Raw genomic sequence first — 27,564 nt, 5'->3', positions numbered from 1 at the left:
TTCCCCACTCTGTGGCTACCTCCTGGTATACATTCCAGAAGGCAATGGTGGAAACAAGCCCAGGTAGATGGAGAGTGTGTGCAGAAAAGCCAGGGTCTGAGGACAAGAGACAAACCACAATCATGAGCTGTAGTGCCACCTTTGGGACAACGAAAGAGAGGTTACCAGCAGCTGGTTTGGTCCATTGTAAGACGGAGAGAAGACACACAGCTTAAAAAAGAACAAAGAAGTGTGGAGCAGGTGTATCCATACGAGGTCAGAGAAAGCTCCAGAAAATAAGCAGAACCAACAAAAAGAATCTCTCACCTGAAGGCAGCTAAAAAAGATTAGAGGAGATGACAGCTACTTCAAATGCCAAAAACAACAATGCAAAACTATAGGGAACACGAAGAATCAAGGAAACATGATATTACCAAAGGATCATAATAATCCCCTAATAACTGAACCCAAAGAAACAGAGATCTGTGGTTTACCCAATATAGCATTTAAAAAATAGATGTTTTGAGGAAATTCAATGAGCTACAAGAAAATCAAGACAATTTAATGAAATCAGAAAAACAATACATGAACAAAATCAGAAATAAACAGAGATAGAAATCATAAAAAGAACCAAACAGAAATTCAGGAGCTGAAGAATTCAATGACTGAAACGAAGAATGCAAGAGAGAGCATCAACATCAGAATAGAATAGGCAGAAGACAGAAACAGTGAGTTATAGGATAGGAATTCTGAAACAACCCAGTCATAGGAGAACAAAGAAAAAAGAATGAAAAAGAGTGGGGAACCAAGACAGCAAAGCCACACTGATTCATTAGGTTTTTCTGCAGTCACATGGAAATATCTTTAGTGGAGAAAAAGTTATATAACTCTCAGATATGAGAGGAGGAGAGAAATCCCCTCCTGGAGAAATCCCCTGGAATATATAAAATACTTTTCTCTTACTGGGCCAAAATAATGTTACTAAATGGCTATCCAATCTGTGTCCTATCAGATACATTAGATCTCTGCCACTTAGGAGCTCTGGCTATATCAATAGATAAGATTATCTAAGGTCTACTCTTTGATAGTATTTAATAAATATTTAACCCTTTTCTTATTATCAAGAAAAGTCTATTGACCACACTAAAATCTTACTGGTGGAAAAAGAAAAAAAAAAAAACCACACACGCAAATGTATAATTATTTTTTCATTCCTAAAATATAATCAGTTCAGTTTTGCTCTTTCCCCAACGATGTATTCCCCCATTGTCTTCCAAGCCCTCTTTATCAAACTATTTCCAAACTGCTCAGTAACTTTCCATGTGACTTTAACTTACCTGCCTTCTCTTCCTCTCTATCTGATCAGGAAATTACTATAAAGGGATTTCAGAAACCTTGTCTATAATGATGATCTGGAAGTTGGCAAGTTTATGGGTCAGTTTTCACATGAAATGTCAGATGACAGAAAAACAGGAAAGAATTTTTCTGAAATCTGCAAAACACTAAATTAAAATCACTTGAAAGGGAAAAACGAACCTGCAGAAGTTATGAACTATCCCCCCCAGTTTCTTTACGTACTAAAACTGTAAAGGAAAAAATAATGAATTTATTTTTCACTGAACAATTCTATTAAAGAGTATGTTTACATCAATTTTACTATAGTCTATTTTTAAAACAACTTGACTGTGTTGATGTAAAAAGATGTCCTAACTCTTAAAGAAGCTTTATAAGAGTTTATGAGCCAAACTGACAACGTATGCCCGGGAGCAAGATCTCAAATGCTCCAGAGAATAACAGTTTTGCAGCTTCTTTCATGCTTTTAAAATTAAGGAGGCAGGGTAAGGAAGATTACATGAAGGTGGAGAAAGCAAAGCAGGAATCAGATTACAGGATAGTTAAGTTTACATGCATGCTCTCACGCTTTAGAAGGAGGGGTTAGAAAGGGGGAATTTGAAAGGTGTGCACAAACAACAGCCAGGGCTTGCTTAAGGCAACGATAAGCCTTTTACTAAAGAAAGAAGTGATATGCCTAGTGCGTGACTACCCACCATGACAGTGTCCTGTTAGGAATTCATAATCAGATGGTCCTGCGAAGTTCTTTTCCATAGAACCCCTTTTTCTTCCACAAGTGAGAAGCCACAAAGTAGGCAAATGAACCATACAGACAAAAATCTGAACAGGGGAGAGCCAGAGACTGGCGTCTGGGATGGATCTTACAGGTTATATATTTGAAAAAAGTACCACATCTCAGTTCGGACACAAGGAAGCTTGTTCTTTTTATAACACAGCCAACGACAAGATCAGACCTTGTATGGATATGCTTTTCAGCTGAAATAACAATTAGCAAGAGATGGATAACATCACAAATTCGACAACAACGAAAAAGGATGAGTATCTAAAGAGGAGTAATCTGGAAAGCATCACTTCATGCTATGGGTTGAATTGTGCACCCCCCTCTGTCCCCGCCCCCTCACCCAATAAAGATAGGTTAAGTCCTAACTGACAGTACCTCAGAATGCGACCTGATCTGGAAATAGGGTCATTGCAGATATAATTAGTTAAGATAAGGACCCCTAATCCAACATGACTGTTGTCCTTAAAAGAAGACAGCCCTGTGAAGACACAGAGATACTGGGAGAATGCCATGTAAAGAGGTGGATCCACAAACCAAGAAAAATCAAGGACTGTTGACCTTCACCAGCAGTTAGGAAGGAGGTCAGGGAAGCAGAGTTTGCCACCCCGAAATATGCCTTTTGGGAGACTGTTTTATGCTAGTTATTAACGAACAAAAGACTCAGAAAGAACCTTTGCCCCTCCCCTCTTACCTGCCTAAAGGAATTTAGACAGAGACCTGTTCCAGGAAGGGAGATCTCATCACAGGTAACTATAGTTTAATATGAGCTGATGTGTGACAGACAGAGAGGGCTCTAGCAAGGCCCTTCTGTTCAAAGTCCTCTCTGCGTCCCATTGTTAAAAATGGCTCAGCAAACATTTACTTACCAAACACTTGCTGTTTCATCTCCCTGTGAATCACCTTCCTGCCTTTTGAAGTCTACACTACAACCACCCCCACCACCCTGGCCCCTTGGCTCCAGAATGCACATAAACTTCAACTGCCCGATGGCTCTCTGGGTCTCATTCTTAGGACACTCCGAGTGTACAGAGAGTGCCAAAAAAAGGTGTTCACATTTTAAGAAAGGAAACAACTGTAGTAAAATTGTTATACTCAATATATACCGATAATAAAAGATGAATACAAGTCATGTGTATACATTCTTTTGGCACCCTGGTACATCCATAAAATACACTTCAGATATTTTCTCCAGTTAATCTGTCTCTGTTAAATTTTATTATTAGCCCAGCTAGAAGAACTTTGAAGGTGGGAGGAAAGTTGTGTTTTACACCTCCACAGAGGTGTGGCACAGATTCTCCCTCAGAGTCCTCAGAAGGTACAAACACTGCCAACACTTTGATTTTAGATTACTAGTCTCCTAAAAGAAAAAATACTGTTTTTCTACACTCTACTCTCAATACTTTTGATACCAGACGTGTGGGTTTTTCCACACCAAGCAATTCTCCAGTTCATGGCAGACACCAACTGGGTATCCTACAGTAACACCCAGAATTTTACAGACCTCACATACCATGTTTTCCCGAAAATAAGACCTAGCCGGACCATCAGCTCTAATGCATCTTTTGGAGCAAAAATTAGTATAAGACCTGGTCTTAAAGTAAAATGAGACCGGGCCTTATATTAATTTTTGATCCAAAAGACGCAGTAGAGCTGATGGTCCGGCTAGGTCTTATTTTCGGGGAAACACGGTAGTTAAGGGCTCAGTTCCACAGGACTGCTCCCCACTTCAAATACTAATCTCAAGTCCCAGACTGTCACCTGTACTTCTGACCAACCATCCAACAATCAGGGGTTCCCACAACCCCTCCTCAGATTCAATAAATTGCTAGTATGGCTCACAAAACTCAGAAACTTTCCTACATTTACCAGTTTATCATAATAAATACAACTCAGAAACAGCTAGATGGAATTGCTGTATAGCGCAAGGTATGGGGCAGGAGGGTGTATGGAAATTCCAAGCCCTCTCTGTGGACATCACCCTCCCAGCACCTCAAAGTGTTCACCCATCCGGAAGCTCTCCAAATTCTTCAGTTTGGGTGTTTTTATAAAGGCTTCACTACTTAGACATGATTGATAAATCATTGGCCATTATTGAGCAACTTAACCTCCAGCACCCATCCCCTCCAGGGGGATGCGAGGGGAGCTGAGAGTCCCAAACCTCTAATCACAAGGGTGGTTCCCCTGACAACCAGCCCTGTCCTTAGGGGCTTTCCAAAAGTCACCTCATGAACACAAACTCACCTGTGGTTTAAAGGGGTGTGTTATAAATAACAAGAGATACTCCTTTCACTTTTATCACTCTGGAAGTGCTTCAGGAGCCACCGGCAAAAATCAAATATAACAAGATGCTCCTGTGGCTCTTATCACTTAAGAAATTACAAAGGTTTTAGGAAGGAGCTCTGGCCAGGAGCTAAGGATGGAGACCAAAATATGTATTTCCTATTATATCACAATATCACACTCCAGAACTGTGCGAGAATAAATTTCTGTTGTTTTAAGCCATCCAGTTGGCAGTACTCTGTTACCGAAGCCCTAGGAAATGAATACACCTAATATCAAGAAAACTTTCAAATTTGAATCTTAAAATGCAAGCTGTTCATAACTGCCAGAACTTGGAAGTAACCAAAAGTCCTTCAGTAGGTGAATGAATAAACAAACTGGGGTAGGTACATCCATACAAAGGAATATTGTTCAGTGATGAAAAAGACATGAGCTATCAAGCAACAAAAAGATATGGCGAAATCTTAAAAGTGTATTGCTAAGTGAAAGAAGCCAATCTGGCTATGTATTCGATGATTCCAACTCTGATATTTCGGAAAAGGCAAAACTATGGAGACAGTAAAAAGATCAGTGGTTGCCAGGGGTTCAGAGAGAGGGAGGGAGACAAATCAGTGAAGCACAGAGGATTTTAGGGCAGTGAAACTATTCTGTATGACATGGTAACGGTGGAAACATGTCATTATACATTTGTTAAAACCCACAGAATGTACAAGACAAAAAGTAAACTCTAATGTAAAAACTATGGATTTTAATTAATAATCATGTATTATATTGGTTCAATTATAACAAATGTACCACACTAATACAAGATGTAAACAGAAGAAACTGTGGGGATGAGGAGGAAATAACATAGCGCTGCAGCTTTTTAATTTTTTTTTAATAACTGAGAACATTAAAATAATCACAGGACAACTACCATCTATTAGCAACATCATTTCATAAAAGAAAGAAGATTTTTAAAACCCAAAATTAGAATGATATAGTCTTGGGATAAAGAACAGTCCTTCCCAATAAAGCATGGCTCATAACAGAGTATCTGCCAAAACCAAAAGAAAAGTAGACAGGTAGATAGATAAAATAGTCTCAATTACTTTCATTTCGCCTCAAACCAAGGAAAATGTCATGATGAACTGGCCCAGTTAATGCACTGTTTTCAAAAGACCATTATTCATTTAGTGCTCATAATACCCCTGGGAGAGTAGTGTTCTTGTTCCCATTTATAAGTGGCGTAATTGACCCTTGCAGAAATTAAGCGCTTTTCCAAGGCGCCATACACCTTGTTGAACTTGAACAGATGTATGACTGTACTGAGACTACGATCATGACATGACAGCATCCTCGTGTAACTGTATCTCAAGCAACTGATATGATGGATCAGGGGCTGAGAAAGAGATCAGGACCAGAGATGAAGATGTGGGAATCATCCATAAAGAGATGATGGCTGAAGCCATGAGAAAGAAGGACCAGAAGGAAAAAGGGACAAGGGGGATTAGGGAGTCACGGATGAAAGACACTTTAGCGTCACCTCATTTAGCTGAAGAACAGCAAAGTACAGAAAGGAGGGGCCGTCAGATAGAAAAGAAGTGAACCATAAATTGTAGCCAGGTGTGAAACCTGTAGTCAGCATTTTAGACTCATCTCCCCTCCTTATCTGCAACATTCAAGCAGCTTTAACACATTATATCCACATATATATTTTTTCAAATCAACCCTTTACATGTGTCATTACTCTGATACACAACCTTATAACTATAAAAGTTCTAAGTAGAAATTTTTAAGAAAGAGTTTCTGTATACCAAATACTAAGAGAGTAATAAAGTAGTAGAAGTACTGGTAATTTAACTTTTTCCTTATTCCTATTTCTATTTGCCATAAATTTTTTATTACTTTGAGAGTTTTATAGTAAAAAAAACAAAACAAAACAAAAACATAAAAACTCTCAATGTTATTATAAAAGACAAAATTTTACAAAGGAGAGTTAGTTAATGGTAACTTTGAAGAGAAAAGTTTTAGTAAAATGGAAATCATGAGAGTTTAGACTGAAGTCATTTCCCGATTAAGAATGGAAATGAGGCAACTGTGAACATTTTCAAATGGATTTTGGTGGCCCTTTGATGAAGAAGATAAATTAGTGACTGCTTACTTTCTTCCAAATTTTCCTCATATACTTTCTTCTAAGTTTTTTTCAACATTGTACCCTCTCTCAAGACTTTTATCTAAATATCTCACAAAAGAATTTTATTTATTTTATAATATCATAATAGGCTAGAAGGGTCAGAGATGGGGCTAAGTAGTCTATGATTAACAGGCTGGCCATGATTTGTTTCACTGAAGAGCAAAGGAAGTATATTCCAGATGTGTGAGTCAGCATGAGTGGAAGTAGGAATGAGCACATTATGTTTAAGGGACTATGAGAAGAAACCCTAACTAGAGAGGGTTTGGGAACAGTTGCAGATACAGTGTGATAGTGGTGATGGGACCAAACATGAAAAACCCTAAACACAACGCTTAGAAGTCTGCACTTTCTACTATAAGAAACAGAGATCCTCTTGAAGAATTTTTAAACAAGGCTATCACATTATGAAAGTGATGTCAGAGGAAGAGAAGCCTGGTAAATGCATTAGCTGAGTAAGAGAAAGGCACGACTATCAGACATAAGAAATAGGGGACAATTAAGAATGGAAAGTAAAAGGGGAAACGGGCATTTTTCCAAAGATACGACATTCGATAAAAGGGAAAATAACTTAGTATTTCTCATTCTCTTCCACTGATTCAGCCAACAAACTTTTCCTGGGCACCTTCTACATTTGAGAATAAGCTCTAAGGATACAATAGTAAACAAGACAGATATGTCTGCCCTCAAGGGGCTTACAGTAATATTCTTCTTTTCTCAATAGTTTACTTTTTCTTAAACTCTTGTTTTTGTAAATGGCCTCCAAATATTTTCTTGTAAGTATTTTCAAAGGTAGCAGCACCTTACTTATAGCGTAGACAGCTTTAGAAGTCTCTCTGCTCCCAGGTATAGATATTTCATCATAGTATCTATCATACAATATAACTGACTTGCTAACCTCTTTCCCACTACTCTAAGCTTCATGCTGGCAGAGACCAATCTTTCTGGACCCTTTTTTCCTAGAACACTCAGGAAATTTCAAGAAAGTGCAGTGAATTAGTGAATAAATGCACAGATTTAATCTGGAACTATGAATAAAACACAGAATTTCCCTCTTTAATTTCCCAAATGTAGCTGGCAAGTGGTTTCAAGTTTCAGTCACTTGGGAGTGCTCCTCAAACTTTTCCACCAATTAAATACAGCAAGTAGGAGGGCAAATGTTCCCAGTGACCCATGGAGCTTGAGGATATAACTGACTACAAGTACAAAATAGCTTTGATGTCACACTCATTCAGGCACTATTCAATGCACTAGGAATATAACGAAGGTTCCTGGCTTTGTAGCGCTTAATTTGAGAGAGGGCGGATGAACAGTAATCAAATAAACAAGAGAAGGTCCTTACTATGTTAGCACAATAAAACTTTTAAAAATTTTTTTATAAAACCTGTTTATTTTTTAGTTCACAATAAAAACAACCTTTTCTTTTTACGGTTAATATTTTGGGGTCATATTTAAAAATTCCTTCCTGACACACGTAATATTTTATTTTCTTCTAAAATTTAAAAATTTTGATTTTTGAAATTTTAGTTTTTAAACCAATGAATTCAATTTTTGTGTATGTGTGAATTAGGAACCAAACTTCTTTTTTGGTTTCAACATGGCTAACACAACATTGATTACAAAATTGTTTATTCTTTCCCTACTGATTTGTTATATCATCTCTGTCACATACAAGTTCCAGCAAATATCATTCTGTTCCTAAACTGTCACTGATCTATTCCTGTTCTAATTACTTTAGCTTTATATCTGATTAAGTAAATCTCCACTCTTCATTTTCCCTCTTAGGTAATCTTGATCTTTTATCTTTCCATATAGGTTTTATGATCAGCTTCCCAAGTTCTGCAAGACAAACTTTCAAATTTGGTTTGAAATTACATTGAATTAACAGATATACTAAAAATACACGACATCTCCAGGCTATTCTGTCTACTCATCTACTTAGATATTGTTATGTTCTTTAATAAAATATATAACTTTCACCAAAAAGTTCTTGCATATCTTTTATTAGACTTATCCCAAATAATGTAAATTCATTGCTTTTATTACTGGAATCTTTCTAAAATCACACTACCTAAACATTTTTGCTATGGTACAGAAATATGATTTATCTTTTTAAAGTTATCTTGTTTCCAGAAACAATTTGCATATAGATTTTTCTTAAATTTCCTATATAGACAATCATTTGTAAATAATAAAAGTTTTGTTTTTTCCTTTCATTTCTTATCTATTATTTTCATATTTTACTGGCTAGGACTTCTAGCTAATGTTGAATAAAAGTGGTGATAGTAATCATTGTGTTTCTAAGTTTAAAGGAAATGCTTCTAACATTTCCACATTAAGCATGAGGCTTTACTGTAGAGTTTTGATAGATATCCTCTATCTGGCTAAAGCTGTATGCTTTTTCAGTTTCTAGGTTCTTAAGAGTTGAAGTTATGAGAGATGTTGGTGTTGATCATGAATAAGTGCCAACTTCAGTCATTTTTCCTTTGGCTATTGAAATAGTTATGCGTAACAGACACTGTTCACTGTCTACCTAATATCTGCTCTATGAGCCTTAACTCATTCTGACTAGATGTGCACACTTTCAGAACATGTCAATATTACATTCATGGACATACTCTAGATAAGAAATAATCCTCTGGTCTTTGGTTCATAAAGAAAATACAAATAACGTAACACAAATTTTGAAGGGATAATCACATTTACTTGATTAAGCTTATTAAATATTTCAAAATAAGGGTAAATGGTTAAGAACAAAATCCAAAATATTGTAACTTTCATCTAATATACTATATATATCTATATATAAATTATAATATATATAGTCTGAGATCAAACAGACCTTCTAAAAGAAAAAGAAAAAAGACATAAAATACAATTCCATTTTAATACCTTGGTTTAAGTGCCATTTCGTAAGCGTCACAATGGAAAGGAAATACTACATAGTTTGACTTAATTTATCTTTTAATCACCACCATTTAGAAAACATACTTTAACTAAAGCCCAGTGTCATACAAATTACACTTTATAAATTAATAGAGCTATGCATTTGAATTTTAAAATTCTGGAATTTATGAATTTAAAATTTCATGGAATTTATTGTTCGTCAGCAAATAAACCATCGAGACACAAGTTCCCTAGGTTCTCAGTTCCACCAAATGTCAAACTTTAAAAATATGTTCTTGTTAATTAAGAAAATCTCACTTCGCAATTGAAAAAACTTAACAGCAAAATCATGGAAAGGCAGTCTTTCAGGGTAACATGCTGTACAGGAATATGACCAAATAAGGGCAACCCCTAGCTGTGTGCCTCTAAGCCCATGGTTTAATTAATCTCTTCTGAATATCAGGTCTGTCATCGGTTAAATGAGGTAATAAAATCTGTCTCACAGGATTGTTGTGAAAGTTAAATGAGATGAGTTATGTATAAATGTTTATCACAGTAGCAGACTAGATATTTTTTCAGTTATTAGAAGCACATCTTTCCTCCTGAAAAGAGCAATTTATATTTGAAATAGGCTGCATTTTTTTTTTTTTTTTTTTTTTTTTTTTAAGGAGGACGCTGTTCACAGTGGCCCATGCAGGGATCGAACTGGCAACCTTAGTGTTATTAGCACCACCCTCTAACCAACATAGCTAATCAGCCACCCCCCGCATTTTTTAAATGATACTAACATTTAAGGTAATGTTACTCATTCATCTCCCACCCACAATAAAAAAAGACTATGATTCAAGCAAATATATATCTAACAGTCAAAGATATCTTTAAAAATGAGAAAACAAGCAACAGGAAGCCTAATGTTAGTTTCCTTTTTTCCTGTGCCCCTTTAAGCATATTACTACGGAAAGTACAATTAACCTTTGTTGCCCCAAACTATCTCCTCCTTAATTTAACACTTAACACATTTCATCTAATAAAAATTTTCTGAGGGCCCCATAAAGGTGTAAAAGATGCTAAATTAATATGGCACTAATGAGGATAATTCCTGCAGTCATGGAGCTGATGTATAAATTCAACAGATTCCCTTGGGACCCTAGTGCTAAGACAGTCAATAATTTAGGATATTTTTATATCTAATAGTAAACCTGAAGGAACAATAGGCATAAAATAAGTTTACTCTGGACAAACTTGCATATATGATCACCTTACCCACAATATTTCTCCAAATAGAAAGCATGCAAATGATCTTTTGCTTCAGAAGGAAAATAAAGGTACTTTGTTACCTTTTCGTTTTTTGGTTTAAAAAAAGAAAGAAAAGAAAAAAGAAAGCAAGTACCCAGATCTCGGTTTCTAATACCATCCTCCAATATAAGAAACTTAGAGTACATGAGAAATGGATGGATGATTCTAGAACTGGTACAAGATGAGTCTGGAACATTTTGTACTGCCAGAAAGTAAAGAAGAGTATTAAGAGAGGGGAGGAAAAAAAAAAAAATCCCAAACCAAAACACCACAATGATGGCGGTATGTAGGAAGAACATAAGATCTGACTTAAAAAGTCCCAATTTGGAGATCTGGAGCTGGAACGGCATGAGGAGCAACATAGTAGTAGTGGATTGTAATCCAAAATATAAAATAAATATCCAGGGGTCTAAACTGATCTAAATAAGCAATTGCATGCATGAGAGAGAAGAGACAAATCTCCCATGCAGAAAAATTACAAGAAAATGTATATAGATGCTCCACTCTCAATAAGGTAGAGCATAAATCCCCACTCCTGAGTGTGAGCTATGCACAGCACACCCCTCCACAGAGTACAGCACAAGGAGAAGGAGGGGAAAAAGAGTATTTTATTGTGAAAAAAGCTTCAAGATAATAGCTAATGATATTCTGCAAATCATTAGCAAAATATATATTCATAATTAGCAAACCATATATCCAGATAAATCTTTACCATTTTCAGTGATGCTTAAAGTCATGCTATACCCAATCTAGTATTTTATGATACTTCACAAAAGGTAATGACAAATACTAGAAGCCTTTACAGATGTTGCTAACCTGTCTACTTACATGTATTTGTTGGATTATGTTTTAAAAATGAAACACACCAAAAAGATATTCTCAATATATGCTTAACTGTAAACAACTTCATTAATGAAAACAATGCTTTAATTAAAATTGTGAAAGTGTAACCACTGAGAATGCAGCCACTTGAGCAGAATAAAAAGATTCTGAGGTAAGGTTTAAGGGTTAGCACCACACATGAAATGAATTTTCTCCATCTTTCATAGACACACAATTGTAGAAAAGCAAATGAATCCAAAAATGTACCAATAGGATATTGCTGACATGGTTAATTTCATAGCAACAAGACCTTTAATAGAGCAATACTTACAAACTATAATGAGACGTGTAGCAACTACAGCACAGTATTTAAGTGACTCAGCTCCAGAACTTGGCTGCATGAGCCAGAATACTAGCAATAGAATGTATTAGCTATGCGATCTGGGACATGTTACTAATCTATGAGTGACTATCATCTGTAGAATGGTGATGGTAATAGTCTCTACTTCACAGAATTGGTAGAAATATTACAAGAGATATTTCATCACAGCACTTAAAACAATGCTTGGCACATGGTAAATACTTGATAAATGTTAGCTATCACTATGGGAGTAATCACGAAAATCTTTTATACCACAATGAAATTCATTAATTATCTTTTGGCAAGCCTATCTTAAACACCCACTTCTTCCACCTCACTCTCTACCTTTATTCTCTTAAATTCCTGTAGAACTTTTGATACCTGATCACATACTGCCTTTTATTGTTTATTGATCTCAAGTATATATTTTGTCTCACCAACTAAATTTTAAGTACCCCAAGAGGGAAGATTATGTCTTCATGTTCCACAAAATCTACTTCAGTGCCTATGTATACTGTTAATATGTATCATGTTAAATTCAAAAACAGTGACAAAAAAAAACACACCAAAAAACCCCACAGTGTCAATATAACTATGTCACAAACTGAATGATTTACATCATTTCCTTTTATCAGTAAAAGAAAGTTAAAATTACTTAAGTTAAATCAATGGTGGAAAAAATCTCGGCCACTTTGAATTAAAGATTAAAATATATGTTTTTCTAAAGCTTCATTCCCAATATATCAAAAGTCTTCCTCACACCAAACATCAAAATTTTTTAATTGGATTTTGATGAAATAATCCATCTGGATGTTGTGATACTTAAGAACATTTTCATTTTACAATTTGTCCACCATAAACCTGCCTATAACAAAAACTATTATTTATACAACGTGAAAATCATTTCCACCAAAAGGAATTGCCACTTCATTTTTGGTATTATTCAGCTTATTAAAGTATGATTAATAAATAAAAATTATATATAAGGTATACAACATGGTATTTTGATATATGTATACATTGTGAAATAATTACCACAATCCAGCTAATTAAAACATCCAACACCTTGTAGACTGTGTTTCCCCGAAAATAAGACCTACTCCGAAAATAAGCCCCAGCTGACATCTTCAGCCAGAGGGATGCATTTAGTACATTATGACGATGTTCCAGAGGAAGATGATATGACTGGATTTGAATAAATATAGATTGTTGTACATGAAAAAATAAGACATCCCCTGAAATTACGTCCTAATGCATCTTTTGGAGCAAAAATTAATATAAGACCCGGTCTTATTTTCGGGGAAACATGATAGTTATCATGTGAGTGTGAGTGTGTGAGTGTGACTGTGTGAGTGTGTGTGAGTGAGTGTGTGTGTGTGTGTGTGTGTGTATTGAGAGAATTTGAGATCCACTCTCCTGGCGATTTCAAGTGAAGGATACAGCATTACTAACTATGGTCACCATGCTTTACCATACATTAATTAGGTCCCTAAAACTTATTCACTTTATATCTGAAAACTTGTCCCTTTTGATCAATATCTCCTCTTTTCTCCCTTATCAGATATATAGTTTGAAAATATATTCTCCCATTCTGAAGGGCACTTTTTCATTTTGTTGATTGTTTCCTCTGTTGTGAAAACACTTTTTAGTTTGCTGTAATCCTGCTAGTTTATTTTGCTTACGTTACCTATGCTAGTGGTATCAAATCCAAAAAACCATTCTCAAGACCAATGCCAAGAAGATTTACTGCAGGAATTTCACAGATTCAGGTCTTACATTTAAATGTTTAATCCATTTTGAGTTGATTTTTGTGTATGGTGTAACATAAGGGTCCAATTTCATTCTTTTGCATGCAGATATCCTTTTACAAACACTATTTATTCAAGATCTATCTTCTCCCCACTGTGTATTTGTGACACCCTGTTCAAAGATAAGTTGACCACATACGTGTAGTCTTATTTCTGGGCTCTCTATTCTATTCCACTGGTCTATGGGTCTGTTTTTTTCCTGCCAATACCATACTGCTTTGGTAACTATAGCTTTGTGATACAGTTTGAAGTTAGGAAGTATGATACTTACAGTCTTGTTCTTTGTGCTCAAGATTGCTTTAGCTATTTGGGGTTTTTTGTGGTTCCATACTGTTTTTAGGATTGTTTTTCTATCTGTAAAAAATGCCATTGAAATTTTCATAAAGAATGCACTGTATCTGTAGATGACTTTGGGTAGCATGGACATTTTAACAAGATTAATTCTTCCAATCCATTAACATGGGATAACTTTCTATTGATTGAGTCTTCCTTCAATTTCTTCCATGATTGTTTTATAATTTTCCTTGTACAGGTCTTTAACCTCCTTGGTTGAATTTATTCCTAAATATTTCACTCTATTTGATGTGACTGCAATGGAATTCTTTTTTTAATGTCTATTTTGGAGACTTTATTGTTAGCATATAGAAATGCATTTTCTTCATCATGATTTCTTCATGTTGATTTTGTATCCTTCAAATTTCCTGAATTTGTTTATTAGTTTTAACAGCTTTTTGTTAGTCTTGAGAGTTTTCCACATATAATATCATGCCATCTACAAATGTTTTTACATATTTATAAAATATGAAAATCATTTCTCCCAAAAGAAGTTCACTTAAGTAGATGAAAATGGTATTCCAGTGGGAACAATATTTTTTCAAACGTAAACATCTCTTTTTTTATTAACTATTTCAAAGTATGACTTTGATTGTTCTATGTTTATATCCAATATATATTATACAAAAGACCAGTCATAAAAAACCCTATTATCTAGTTTTACAATGTAAGGAAAGAGAAATTAAGAGGTGCAGAATGTTTTATTTCTTTCCCTTTTATTGTTGTAACCAACTTCTAATTAATTAAATGCTATCTGCGTTAAAATAACAAGTAAAACAAACTTTAGGCACCATACTTTGAGATACTGTTTGCTGCCTACTCCGTACACACACACACACACACACACACACACACACACACACATCTATATATCTATATTGATTGATTGATAGATAGATAGATAGATAGATAATTTGTACCTCTTTCTTCCGTGACTTTGATCAGGATAGTCTGTGCACAGCCCAAGATGACATGTTTGCTTTTGGCTCCCTTGTGGCCAGAGAACCATGTGACACAATTTTGGTCAATGGGATGTAAAAGGAAGTCTGCTGATGGTTTTGGAATCTTTTCTTAATAAAGGGGAGCAGAAACAGCTGGGTAGCCCTAAACCTTTCCCACTTTCTTTTGCCTGGAACAAGAATATAAAACTTAGAAACACTGCAGCCATCATGCAAGCATGACCGACATGCTGGCTTGCTCAGGACAGGGCGCCAACACTAGGCAGAACACAAAGTCCTCATATCACTGAACAGCCAAATCCACACCAACAACTGCACTAAGGAAATTTTTGTTATGTAAATAAATGGAGTTCAATTTTTAAAATCACTATAATGGAGTTTTATATTCTGTGTAACCAGACACAATTCTAAGTGATATAGCAATTAATACCTCATAAAGTATATTTTGGGCAAGTTCAAATGAGTAATACTACTTTTTATGCATGTGACCTTCTGGGCGAACAGATAAAACTCTTAAAGGCAATAAAAGACAATCTGGAATTAAGAGAGAGTAGTATATTACTTAAAAAAAAATAATATTGACAGAATATTACAGCAAGCACGACTAAGAAACCAAGTAGTTCTTTAGAGCCAAAGTAAATAAATCTAAGAAAAATAAAATAAACAAAACCAAGTTCTGCAACTAATACTTTGCAATCTCAAATTCAAAGAATCAGTCTTACAAATAAAAGTGTGGCAAACCGCCTTTAATTACCGCCTTCTCTTTTCACTCATGCATAAACATGGGTAGATACTATGATTCACAATGTTGTATTTGAAGAAGCGCTAATGTGTACTTCACTATAACCAGTTTATAAAAGGTTTTACACTCCAGGCAAGCAATGAGAGGCTAGAAGGAACAGGGTCAGGGTTATATCATAGTACTGTCCTTGCGATTATGGCAGGCAGACACACACACACACACACACACACACCTATCGAGAGCTCTCCTGGCATAAACAAGAAGTGCTGCCCTCCGTGGCTACTCACACTGAAGGTGGGCATGGACATCTAGAATACAGAGCTCTATTTTCAGTAGTTATTTTTTCTTCTGTCATACGGGCTCTTTACATGTTTCTGATCGCCATGGGCTGCTGGTACAATATAATCTAATTTCCACTGCTCTTTCCCATTTCTCCCTTGCTCATCTTGAGCTCAAGCTCTCTCTGTTTACCTTTCATGAAGTGTTCCACACACAAGTTCTGTATTTCCGTGAATTCATACTTTTGTTCATGCCATTCCAAAACAGAATGCCCCTTTACCCCAATCTATAAATTAAAATCCTACCTACTCTTTAAGACCCAGTCAAAAAGCTCGCTTTTCTAAGAAGTCTCCCCGAGGCCTTTCAGCTAGAACTAAACTCAGCTTCCTCTGCACTGTCACTGACTTCTGTCTACACTCTACAATTGCACTTTCCACTTTCCACATTAGACTAGAGCTTTTTAATTACATGGCCACCTCCTTTTTAAATTATAAACTGCTAGATAATAAGAATCTTGTAATCGGCAAGACATTTGAACTCGGAGCAGACTGCAGTCTGCTAACTTCATTAAGTAACCAATACCACTTCAGCCCTCAGTGTTCCTAGAACCATAAACTTCACCAAAGTCAATCCGAACGTTCCTGTTATCCTGGTTATCCTGAGCCACTCTCCAAAAATGCGAGACCTTCTACTCTGACTATGTGTTTCCTCCATCCATTTTCCCTGTCCAAGTCTTCCTTCACCTATTAACTCTTCCTAACCTGTATCCTGGAATCTTTATTCTATGGTGAATAAACTCCCTCACATCTTCAACAGAATTCTCCCCTCCACCTCTTCGCCTCAACTGACACCTTCTTCCAGGAATTCACTTCCCTAGAGAAGACTCTTTCTCTCAAAGCCCAAAGATGAAACCAGCATTTCCCCAGCTCCTCTCTAATGCTTGTACACTAGTATTACTTTTCCATCTCCATGTATAAAAGCCTTCTTGCTGAGATGCATAGCATTTGGGTACACAGTCTCCCTGTAACTGTCTGTCACGCACTTACCTCTAATTACTCCTCACTCACTAAGGACTTTTCCAACTGGCTCACTTTCTTCCCCAAAGCTTCTTTCTACTCCAACGCTGTCATCATCAAGGGAATTTATATGTCCAAAAGGATAAACATGCAACAATCTACCTCAAAATTCCGCAATTCCTATATACCTCATCCACATTCCCACATTAGCAAGGCGCTTCTGTCGTCATACCCTGGATTTTATTGCTTCTGGGAATGACTCACCCTCTGTACTTTTAAACTCAAAGTAACCAATGTCTGACCACACATGCTACCCTTTCCAAACATCTCACTTTCTTAATTTACCTCCCATCTAATCTTCAACCTAGCAGAGACAAGGCATCCTTCAACCCCTCACTTTACTGTCACACTTTATTGCTCTCCTCTTCCGCCTTCACTTCCCATCCTATCTAACCTGGAATATATAGTGTAACACTTTATATTCTCTCGGTAAAACTTCAGTGTACTTATACCCTTATCCACTGGCGACCACTGCCCAGCGAATCCTAAATTTGGATCAATGTAACATTCACCTTCTCCGGTGCTAAACCTTGGCTACTAATGAAGGAAATCTTCACACAGGGGCCACTTAAGACTCATGGTTAGAAACATCAGCGAAGCCCAAGGCAGTGCTCAGCAAGCCCATCACATCCCATCAATCGAAAGTCCTGTAGAGTCTACTTCCCTCTAATCTCTTGAATGCATCACTTTTTCTATCCTAATTTTTACTGTCGGAACACCTCTTCCCTGGACTACCGCAAATTACCTGTCTCCTTTCTCCTACTCATCCAAGAATCATCCCAAACCAACACCACAGTGAGTTTTCAAAAACAGATCTGATCACATCATTCCCCTGCTTAAATCTATAGTGACTCCTCATGGCCAACAGAATCGAGCCAAAACTCCTTGGCATAACACTTGAAGTCTTCCACAATCTGGCTCTTGTTCTACATAACTGGCTGTAGCTCTTACTCATCTGAAGCCATTGGGAAGGGCTTGTAGATTCCCTCTAGCATTCCATGCCTCTGTCCTATGCTACCCCTGCTGATTTTGTCTGTAATGTCTTCCATGCACTTCCATGCCCTCTGCCACTACCCATCTAATAGGTGTGACTCCTTCTTTCCTTACTGTACACTTTCTGTATTTCTGTCACAATACCTGTAACACTTTATTGTGTTTATTCATCTACAAGTTCCTCCTCTATTTTTCTTATTGTATACTATTTCAAGATTTATCACAGATCATATTCCCACCTTGCTCTCAACAAAACATGTAAAGTGTCTAAAAAAGAATATCAACTGAGTGTTAATTATCGCGCACATATTATCCTCCAAGTCAGATTAGCTGCATAAATAAAATTATAATGGCAAAGCTGCTATTTCACCTCTCATTAATACTACTTTCAGCTGTGACATATTACAAATGGGAATACAAATGTCCCAAAGTGACTGTAACCAAAGATTTACGGAAAGGAATAAAACATCAAGAACTACAATTAAAAACCTGTATTTACAAAATAAGAAATTATGTCTTGGACAGTATTATCTTAACCAAGTATTATAAAAATGAGTATTAGTCCCAGTATAGAAGCATTTGTGTTGTCAGTGTGACACCATTTAAAAATTAAGTCTGCCATTGCTATGAATTAAATGGTGCCCCCCCAAAAAAAAATGTCATGTTGAAGCTCTAATCCCCAATGTGATAGTAACTGGAGATAGGGCTTTTAGGAGGTAACTATGGTTAAATGAAGTCAAAAGCGTGGGGGCCTAATCTGATAAGATTAGTGGCTTTATAAGAAGAGGAAGAGACAGAGAAGGCCGGCATGCACTGAGGAAAGGCCCATGAGGACATAATGAGAAGGCGGCCACCTACAAGCCCGTGAAAGAGCCCTCACCCGGAACCACACCAGCCGGCACCTTGATCCTGTACTTCCCAGCCTCCAGATTGTGAGAAATAAATTTCTCTTGTCACCCATTCTATAGGATTTTGGAAGCAAACCTGAGCTGACTAATAGTCCTAGAAGATAAACATCATCAAAGGAGTTTCTCTTGGTTTTGAAGTGAAAGATTTCCAATTTGAAATTGATACTTTAAAATTGTTTTCTTTCTATACAAAAAAAACTTGAAACTTCTAAAAAATATATTAAAAAGGACAGGAAAGACTCACTGGAAGAGGAGACCTAATTATGTCATCAATAACAACCTTTCTCTATTTCAACATGCAGTTAATATAAAAAGTTATTAATGAGAAATTTTGTATTCTTTATTTTATACTGTCTGGTGTGGATTTTATACTTACAGCATATCTCAGTTCCGACTAGCCACACTTCAAGTGCTCAACAATCATATGTGGCTAATGGCTAATTATTAGATAGCACAAATACAGAAGAACAAGTGAAACCACAAAGAACCAATACAGAATGCTGGATGGTCAATCAGAAAAGTTTGCAAATAGACAATGACATGAAAAGTAAAAGTGGAGGAAACTTCTCTAAATTAAGAGGTTTAAGAAACATAACTACATGTAATACATGACTTTGAATCCTGATTTTTTTAAAAAAATCAACTATATGGAGATTTTTTTTGGTTTTTTTGAGAAGTGGGGGAATTTGGTATGAATGAGAATTAGATAACAAAAAAGAACTGTACCTAATTTTATCAGATGTGATTATGTGAGGAAATATCCGTATTTTTTAGAAATGTGCAATGAAGTATGTAGGAATGAAAGGATATGATTTGCTTCAAAATAGTTAATCAAAAACAGGAAAAAAGATAAAGTGTGATAAATTCTTGGTAACAGTTGAGTCGGGGTACTGGGTAATCAGAGGTTTATTGTACACTTCTTTCTTGGATGCACCTGAAAATTTGTTTAAAAAAACTAAAAATATAATAATAGAATCTAGAAAGAAGAAAACAAATACTACTAGTAATTTTAAGAACCCTCCATGCATTCATTTGAACTCAGCTACCAAGGTTTGACAAGCAGCAGTCTTAAAAGCAATGGTACAGGATGGAAATATCACTGGACTAAAATACAAGTGGCCTGGGTTATAGTTCTGACATCATCAAATAATAAATGGGATTAATAAATAATAAATGGGTGGCCCTGGGTTTTTCTATCAATTTCTTGAGAACAACTTTAAGAGGTCTAGAAAGAGGGGGCAACCGGATGGCTCAGTTGGTTAGAGAACGAGCTCTGAACAACAGGGCTGCTGGTTCGATTCCCACATGGGCCAGTGAGCTGCACCCTCCACAACTAGATTGAAGACAATGAGTTGCCGCTGAGCTTCCGGAGGGGTGGCTCAGCTGGTTAAAGCACGAGCTCTCAACAACAAGGTTGCTGGTTCAATTCCCGCATGGGATGGTGGGCTGTGTCCCCTGCAACTAAAGATTGAAAATGGCAACTGGACTTGGAGCTGAGCTGCGCCCTCCACAACTAGATTTAGATTGAAGGACAACGACTTCGGGGTGATGGGCCTTGGAGAAACATGCTGTTCCCCAATATTCGTCAATAAAAAATTTAAAGAAAGAAATCTAGAAAGAGATATTGAGTAAACTTGCCCAAGGTCACGCAACTAGCAGTGATAGAGCCAGAGCCTACATTGTCCAGATCCAGTTTGTAAAAAAATACATACTACATAAATAACCTTTCTTTAAGAAAACTGTGAGTAGAAACTGAACATTCAGTCTATTTTTGTTTTCCTCAGAACTGCATTTCCCAAAACTGTTTACCCCAACTTGATAGATATTCTAATTGCACAAAGTAATTTCCATGAAAAAAATGTAAATTTTTCCTTTCTCCCTCCCTTTTTCTTTCATATTAAATATAATTTTTATTTCCCATTTTCACTGGCTCCCCACTGCTCCGACCTTAGCATAGCCTCAGGTCACTGTATGGGCTGCTCCCTGCCTCCTTCTCCAGCTTCCTCTTGTGCATGTCTCTCTCCTCAGTCAAATCACACTGGTCTTCTAGGAGATCCTGAAATAAGCTGGCCCCTCTGCAGGGAGCATGGTTCTGCCAAACTTCTTAAGTTCTCAACTGAAACATCAGCTTTTTCGGGAAATGTGACCAGATGCTCCAGACCAGTTTCTCTAGTAGTTGCTCTCACAGCACTTTCCGCTTTTCATTCTTTCCACTTACCAAAGTCTGTTCTTACATTTCTTTGCAATCGTTTCATTAATGTCTATGTCCCTTAAGATTACAAACTTTAAGAAGGAAGAAACCATTGTCAATTGTGCTCACCATTCTACTCCTAGGGCCTAGCATGGAAATATTTATTGAATTAATTAATGAGTGAAAGGATGAATGATCAAAAGATGGATTATTCTAATCAAATTCATCAGAGGCCACAACTAGAACATCCAAGACAAAAGGAAAAAGAAACTTAGGAGAGGCGGAGGGGCAGAACGAGAGTAAGGGATGATATACAGAAAGTCTTACTTTCCTTCTTGAGTTACTGCGTATGTATTATTTTACATACCATATATAGTATCCCATTTTTATTTAAAAAGTTCTTATCACACTGCTGAAAACATTTCTTTAAAGAGACTGTCTTGAGTGAATGACAAATAATCCTTAAACAATTGGTTGGAATCTGTTATTTCCACTGGAATGGTTAAAGAAGCAGTAGTTGGGAATTGAAAAACCAGGTTTTCAGTCCTAGCTAGTTACTAACAGCAGTACCCTGGGCCAAGTGACTTAATCCCCATGGGCCATTACAGCTTCATTACCTGGGAAAAGTAACAATTACACTATTTTAGTGGTTAGGTTTTTGGTGGTCATATACCTACTTGAGAATCTCAGGACAGCTATTCCCTGAATTGCCTTCAATGTCAGGGGCTTTAAGGTTCAGAGCCCTGCCCTTTTAGTTCTCATGCAGTCGAGGGTTTCTGCAACGAGTGTTCCACCGTCTGTGACACTCATACAGTACCTACATAAACAGTGAAAAATTAAATTAACTGTCCAAAAAGTATATGTGTATGTGTGTGTTTGTGTTTATATACTTTCTAATTAGATAATCACGACTTTAGTCTTGAATATGAAGACTCAAAGACTAAATAGAAATATTCCAATATTGTGTTTCTTACAATAAAGTCTTAAGAGAATGTTTGTGCACAATAAAGTCAAAGGGAAATTAAATCCAATAGCTACACTTATTTCAGGAGCTCTGGACTATCACTGTGAAAATACAACACCCCTCCTTATAGATAAATATAAATGACATCCTATCAAGAAATATAAGACACAATTTCTTTAAATATTTGCATTGCTTTCATAGTAAGTGATTTTACCAGAAACTACATCCATCTTTTAAAATACATTTGAAAAATATTCTAATTTAGCTAAGTAATGATTCAATTTCAAATCTTACATTTCAGAACATACCTGTAATAATTACGGGGTGAGACCACTCCCCTAAAAAAATACACATGGCTGGCTCAGTAACTCTTCTCTCTAAATAATTTCATCAGATTGAACTGGGACATAGGAATATAAACTCAACTGACTCGTGAACATGAATGACCCTTGCCCGTGCCCGACAGGGTTGTTTACAAGGCTCCGTAGCCTATGATTTGCACACTTACTCTAACCTTGTGACCTCAGTACACTGGAACTCATTTTAGCTACAGTGGCCTGACTCATTTGGAGTACTTCTCCTCTGCCAAGGTGAAAAACGAAAACACATGACTTGGCGTAAACTTGGCACTTGCATTTCAGACAGCACACTCATTTTTCTTTCAAACGCTACATGTGGTTTTCCTTCACAAGGCTCTTTCCAAGTCTGCAGGCCATGTTCCGTTTCTTAAGAGTTTAGCCATCTTCCACCTCACAGCAAATTGTCTATCCTCACTGGCTCCATTTCCTCAGTACCCACTCGCTGCTTAATCCCTCGCAATCTCGCTTCTGCGTCTATCAATCTCCTGAAAGGGCTCTTTCTATAATTACTAATGACCTGATTGTAAAGAGAAATAATGGTCTTTTCTCAGCTGTGATACTATCAATTCTCATCTCCCTTCACTAGCATATTATTTTAGTTACCCCATAATCTCAGTTTAATATAATTAATACTCTTGAAAACCTACTATATGCAAGACACTACTGTTCTAGGAACTCCTAGAGAAACAGAGATAATTAAGACAGGATTGCTGCCTCTAATGAGCGTTCACTCCTACGTACTTAACAGAATACACAAAAAACACAATACAATGTAGAATATTAAAAATGAATGACAGAAAAATAAAGTTTTGAAAATTGAAAAGTTCATATACAACTTTAATTTACAGGCTTAAGAAAGATTTTGAGAAAGAGATGATGATTGAGGCTAGCCAGAATATAGAAGAGGTTCTCAACAATTTCACTAAGCAAATGAACAGCATGGGGAAAAAAAAGTGGAAAATTCAGGACATATTAAAGCTATTGCAACAGGTACACCATTTTGGTTGGAGTACAGGGTACTTTTAACACACAATCAGAAGTACTCAAAGTTTTTGTGTTTTAGGAGGATTATTTTAACAATAGGTCAAAGAATGCACGATAAAAGCAAGAAATCTGTTAAGAAACTATTAGATGCCCTCCTCAAATCAGAAGTAGTAAGGGCTTAAACTTGCAGTAACAATGAAATAGGAGTGGATGCAAGGGACACTGGAGATTCAATCAATAGAACTTGGCAACTGGCTTGACAGGATAAGAAAGGGAAAGCAAGGACAAAGTATGATATGATCCCAAGTCTTGCTGACTGAGAAACCAGTGTGCCAAATCAGACAGCAACTAAGGAAAGTAGGTAGTTTGAGGAGCTGACTGGCTCTATCTTGGAATTTTTAAGACTGAGGTGGCTCAAGGCATTCACAGGGAAACGTGCAGCACCCCATGCACTACTAGGCCAAAGGACTTGAGGTTTTACTTGATCATTCATTCGTTGGTTCATTCATTCACTCATTCACTCAAGCAATGCTGATTTACTGCTTACTCTGTGTCAGATGAACGGCTCTGTGAAGATACATGTGATACAGCAATATTCAATCTGTTCCCAAATTACAGCCTCATGGGAGAAGCCAACTCCTATTTAACTATCTACAAATCTGACTGTGATGAACGCTATGCGTGGTTTAAAAACTACCATAGGAGGATAGAAGAGGAAAAGATTGGATGTGACTGGGAAAGATTAGATTCATACTTGTCCAAATTATACTGCGGGATTCAGACTTCAAAGAGGTGTTATTTTTGATGGACACTGGCCTGTTAGTAGGATTTCAAGGTACAGTGGAAGAGCGAAAACATTCCATACAGAGAAGAGCGTAAGTAGATTACTTGGGGAAACTAACATGACTGGGCTTTGTGGATCACCGCAGGGGTGGAGGAAAGAAAGGCTGATCTATGTTCTATGAAGAAACCTGGGTACCATGATAAGAGTTTAGATTTTATTCTGTAGGCAACAGGAAGCCATCAAACATTTCTGAGCAGAAGTGTTATATATTCTGCTGGAGTTACAGAGAATCGATTGGGAGAAAAATTCTAGAGGAAGTCAGATTAGTTAATATGTTATTGCATTAGGTCACTTAACCGACAATTGAAATAGGCCACATAATGACAAAGATAGGAAATACAGAAGAAAACAAGTTTGAACGGGTCTGTTGAAATATGCAATAGATTTTAATATTGTTGAATTTGAGGTTCTTGCAAAATATCCCCGTGGATGTGTTCATCAAGTAAGCAGAAATACAAAACTGTACCAGTTTTGACATTCCCTGGAGAGGTTATAGCTAGGTGACAGCTAAATCTATAGGACTGAATCCTGTAGCCCCGGAACAGGATGAAGCAAGAAGAGAAGTGAGATTTACTGCATGGAACCATATTCATTTTCATAAAATAGAGACTGGAGGTAGACGTGTAGTAAAAAATGGTCAGAGAGATGGAAAAATCATGAGCAACATTTAGTGAAAGCCAAGAAAAATGTTTCAAAATAGGGAGCCAACAGTATGTAATGCTACAGAGCAGTCAAGGGAAATAAGAGAAACATCTAATGGATTTATTGATAAGATGTTAAATCAATTATTATATCGACACAGTCTATATCATGTTTTACAAACAGTGATCTGATGTGAATGAAAAAAACCTGAGGTGATGAGGCACGGACTGCCTCAACCTCTTGCTGCTCTCAGTGTATTTATCTATATCCAAACCCACTCGTTATTCCTGTCTGAGATAATGGCATGCCCCTTCTCAGGTTCCAGGTCAGTCCTTCCTCTTGTGCTCTTCATCCTGTACCATCCAGTCTCCTCTGGGAGGATGTGTGTGTGTGTGTGTGTGTGTGTGTGTACACTGGACATTTAGGAGGAACTCAATGTGAGTTGCTAATCTATGTCAGAATCATTAATAACACGTATTGAAATCTACCTTCAATTACAATTACTATATTGATACTGTTTTCTGGATGTCATTAATGACCTCAGGAACAAACCCAGGGTTCTTTTCTCTCTAAACTTCCACTGTCATTAAAATTTACTGGTTTTCTTTATACTTTCTCCTTCTCTAATTCTTTTCTTCCAGTTGCCCTCTAAATATAGATTCTCTTACAAACTCTTTTCTCTGTACTCAGTCTCTCTCCAGCCCTGCTTCTCACTCTGATCCTGCTCAACGACAGCCCACACGTTATAATGCCACTAAGCTGTACGGTAAGTTACTAGAATTAGACCAAGTAACATTTCTAAATTGTTCCTTTCAAATGCAAGTATAGGCATTAGTTATCCAACTATGGTGACAGCCAGTCAGTGAATTATAGATTGTATAATTCACTTAGAAGTCAAGGACTTCTGAGATCATTCTAGTGAATCTCCCTCATTTACAAATAAAGTACAGCCCAGAGAAATGCAGTGAATGGTGTGAAACAGAGTATCACATTAGTGGTAGAGCCAGCTACAGAAGCAGGTCCCTTCTGACCAAATCACGTTGCTGCTGACAGGGAGTGAAGAATCAAAAGGAGAAACACCCTCAGGCTGCTTCTTATCTAAGTGGGGAGATGACCCACATGCATGTGGTGCCTGCACCTACACACACACCAATACTTCTATCACGTAAGCTCACTGAATGCGTATCAAGTTCAGTTGAGAACAATTAGAGAATAGTCCCTGGAGAAGATAAAGCTGAACTGGATTTAGACGTGCGTTAAGGATAGGACTACCAGCAAGCAGGACATTTAGGCTTGTTTCCCATGATTTTAAAAAAGTTTCTGGACAACGAACACAAAGAATACATTCTATATGAGAAGACTGGATTGTTAATTAAATCCCCCATTTAGAATTCAGTATGAATCCAAGTGATGTTGTAGGATCTGTAAGTAAATGAAGTTAAGGCTCTAATGACAACCTGATACCTCAGAGAATGTTACTGTTCCTTGACTCCTCAGCTATGTCACTGTTTAAGCCGACTTCATTTTCTTTTACTCCACTACTCAGAGCCATGTGACCTTGGGTAGGATGTTCTACCTCTCTGAATCTGTTTCTTTATGTATAAAACGGAGATGACAAGATCTACCTCATATAAATGGTCATTTATTCAGCTCCTTGTGTTCCAATCAAGACCACTCATTCCCTCCCAGCACCCAGCCTCCAACAGCAGAAGAAAGGACATCAGAATCCAAGTGCTCTGGAGGAGTATGACTCTCTCTCCATCTCTCCCCAACACCCCCCCCTCAACACCACTGGCAAAAGTGAAGAGGAGACCCCGAAACTGTGAGTGACCTTACAGGACCTCCCCTCACCTCCCCCTCAACACTCACAGTCTCACCACACTCCAACTTAAAAGCAGTAAGGACTAACTTCATTACACCCTTTTTCTCTCTTTTCAACAGTTCCCAGAAGTCAGAACTACCAGACGCTAACCCCTCTTCTGATCCCATATGATATTCACCATCCCCCACCCCCAAACTACTGTGCTTCTGGATTTCAAGGTCATCATCAGCAAAATTTCCTCTCCTCTCTCGTCTCTTAAATGGTCTCTTTACCTTTTTCTCTACCTAAAGCTTGGTTTTCCCCCGAAGACACTGCTCTCCCTACATGTCTTTCAAATGGAAAAATAAGCCCTCATTTTCTCTTATACCCCTCTCCAACCACTGAGTCTGGAAATTGGACCTTGTTCCTCATTACCACTCTTCAGAAATTCTTGCTTTTTGGTTCTAAAAGCCCTAAGCATTCAATCTCATGTCCTCAAACTATACCACTTACTACCCCTCCGTAAAGTCATCTCCCAATCTCTAAGTCTCTCCCCTCATTCTTTGAAGAATTTGCTGCAGGTTCGCCATCATTCTTTCTAATATTAATACAAGTGGCAGAATACTTAATGATTTCAATATCCATATAAATGAGCAGCCAACACCCTGGCCTCTCAGCTCCTTGACCTCCTCGGCTCCAATGACCTTGTCCTCTGCTCTGCCTCAAATCATGACCATCTCCTAAACACTG

General features: G+C 37.1%; 1 protein-coding gene and 1 long non-coding RNA gene across 4 annotated transcripts in view; both read right to left on the bottom strand.

Annotated features, from left to right (window-relative positions):
- MTMR2 (myotubularin related protein 2) overlaps positions 1 to 27,564 on the bottom strand; it is a 93,444-nt gene that overhangs the window by 42,142 nt on the left and 23,738 nt on the right. Inside the window, exon 1 of one of the 3 annotated variants that reach the window (XM_074335579.1) lies at positions 1,317 to 1,339. The exons of the other annotated variants lie outside the window; for them this stretch is intronic. The gene's annotated coding sequence lies outside the window, so the exon portion shown is untranslated. Of the gene's footprint in view, positions 1 to 1,316; positions 1,340 to 27,564 lie in introns of those variants that run through there. 3 annotated transcript variants of the gene reach the window in all.
- The window catches only part of LOC141572199 (uncharacterized), a 34,866-nt gene continuing 22,480 nt past the window's right edge, over positions 15,179 to 27,564 (bottom strand). The window contains exon 3 of the long non-coding RNA XR_012497422.1: positions 15,179 to 15,201. This is a non-coding gene — a long non-coding RNA (uncharacterized LOC141572199). The remainder of the gene's footprint in view (positions 15,202 to 27,564) is intronic.

The sequence above is a fragment of the Rhinolophus sinicus genome, linkage group LG06 (genome assembly GCF_036562045.2).
Source record: "Rhinolophus sinicus isolate RSC01 linkage group LG06, ASM3656204v1, whole genome shotgun sequence".
Taxonomy (NCBI): Eukaryota; Metazoa; Chordata; class Mammalia; order Chiroptera; family Rhinolophidae; genus Rhinolophus; species Rhinolophus sinicus.
The sequence above is the reverse complement of the archived record's forward strand: the minus strand, read 5'-3'. Positions and strand labels throughout refer to the sequence as shown.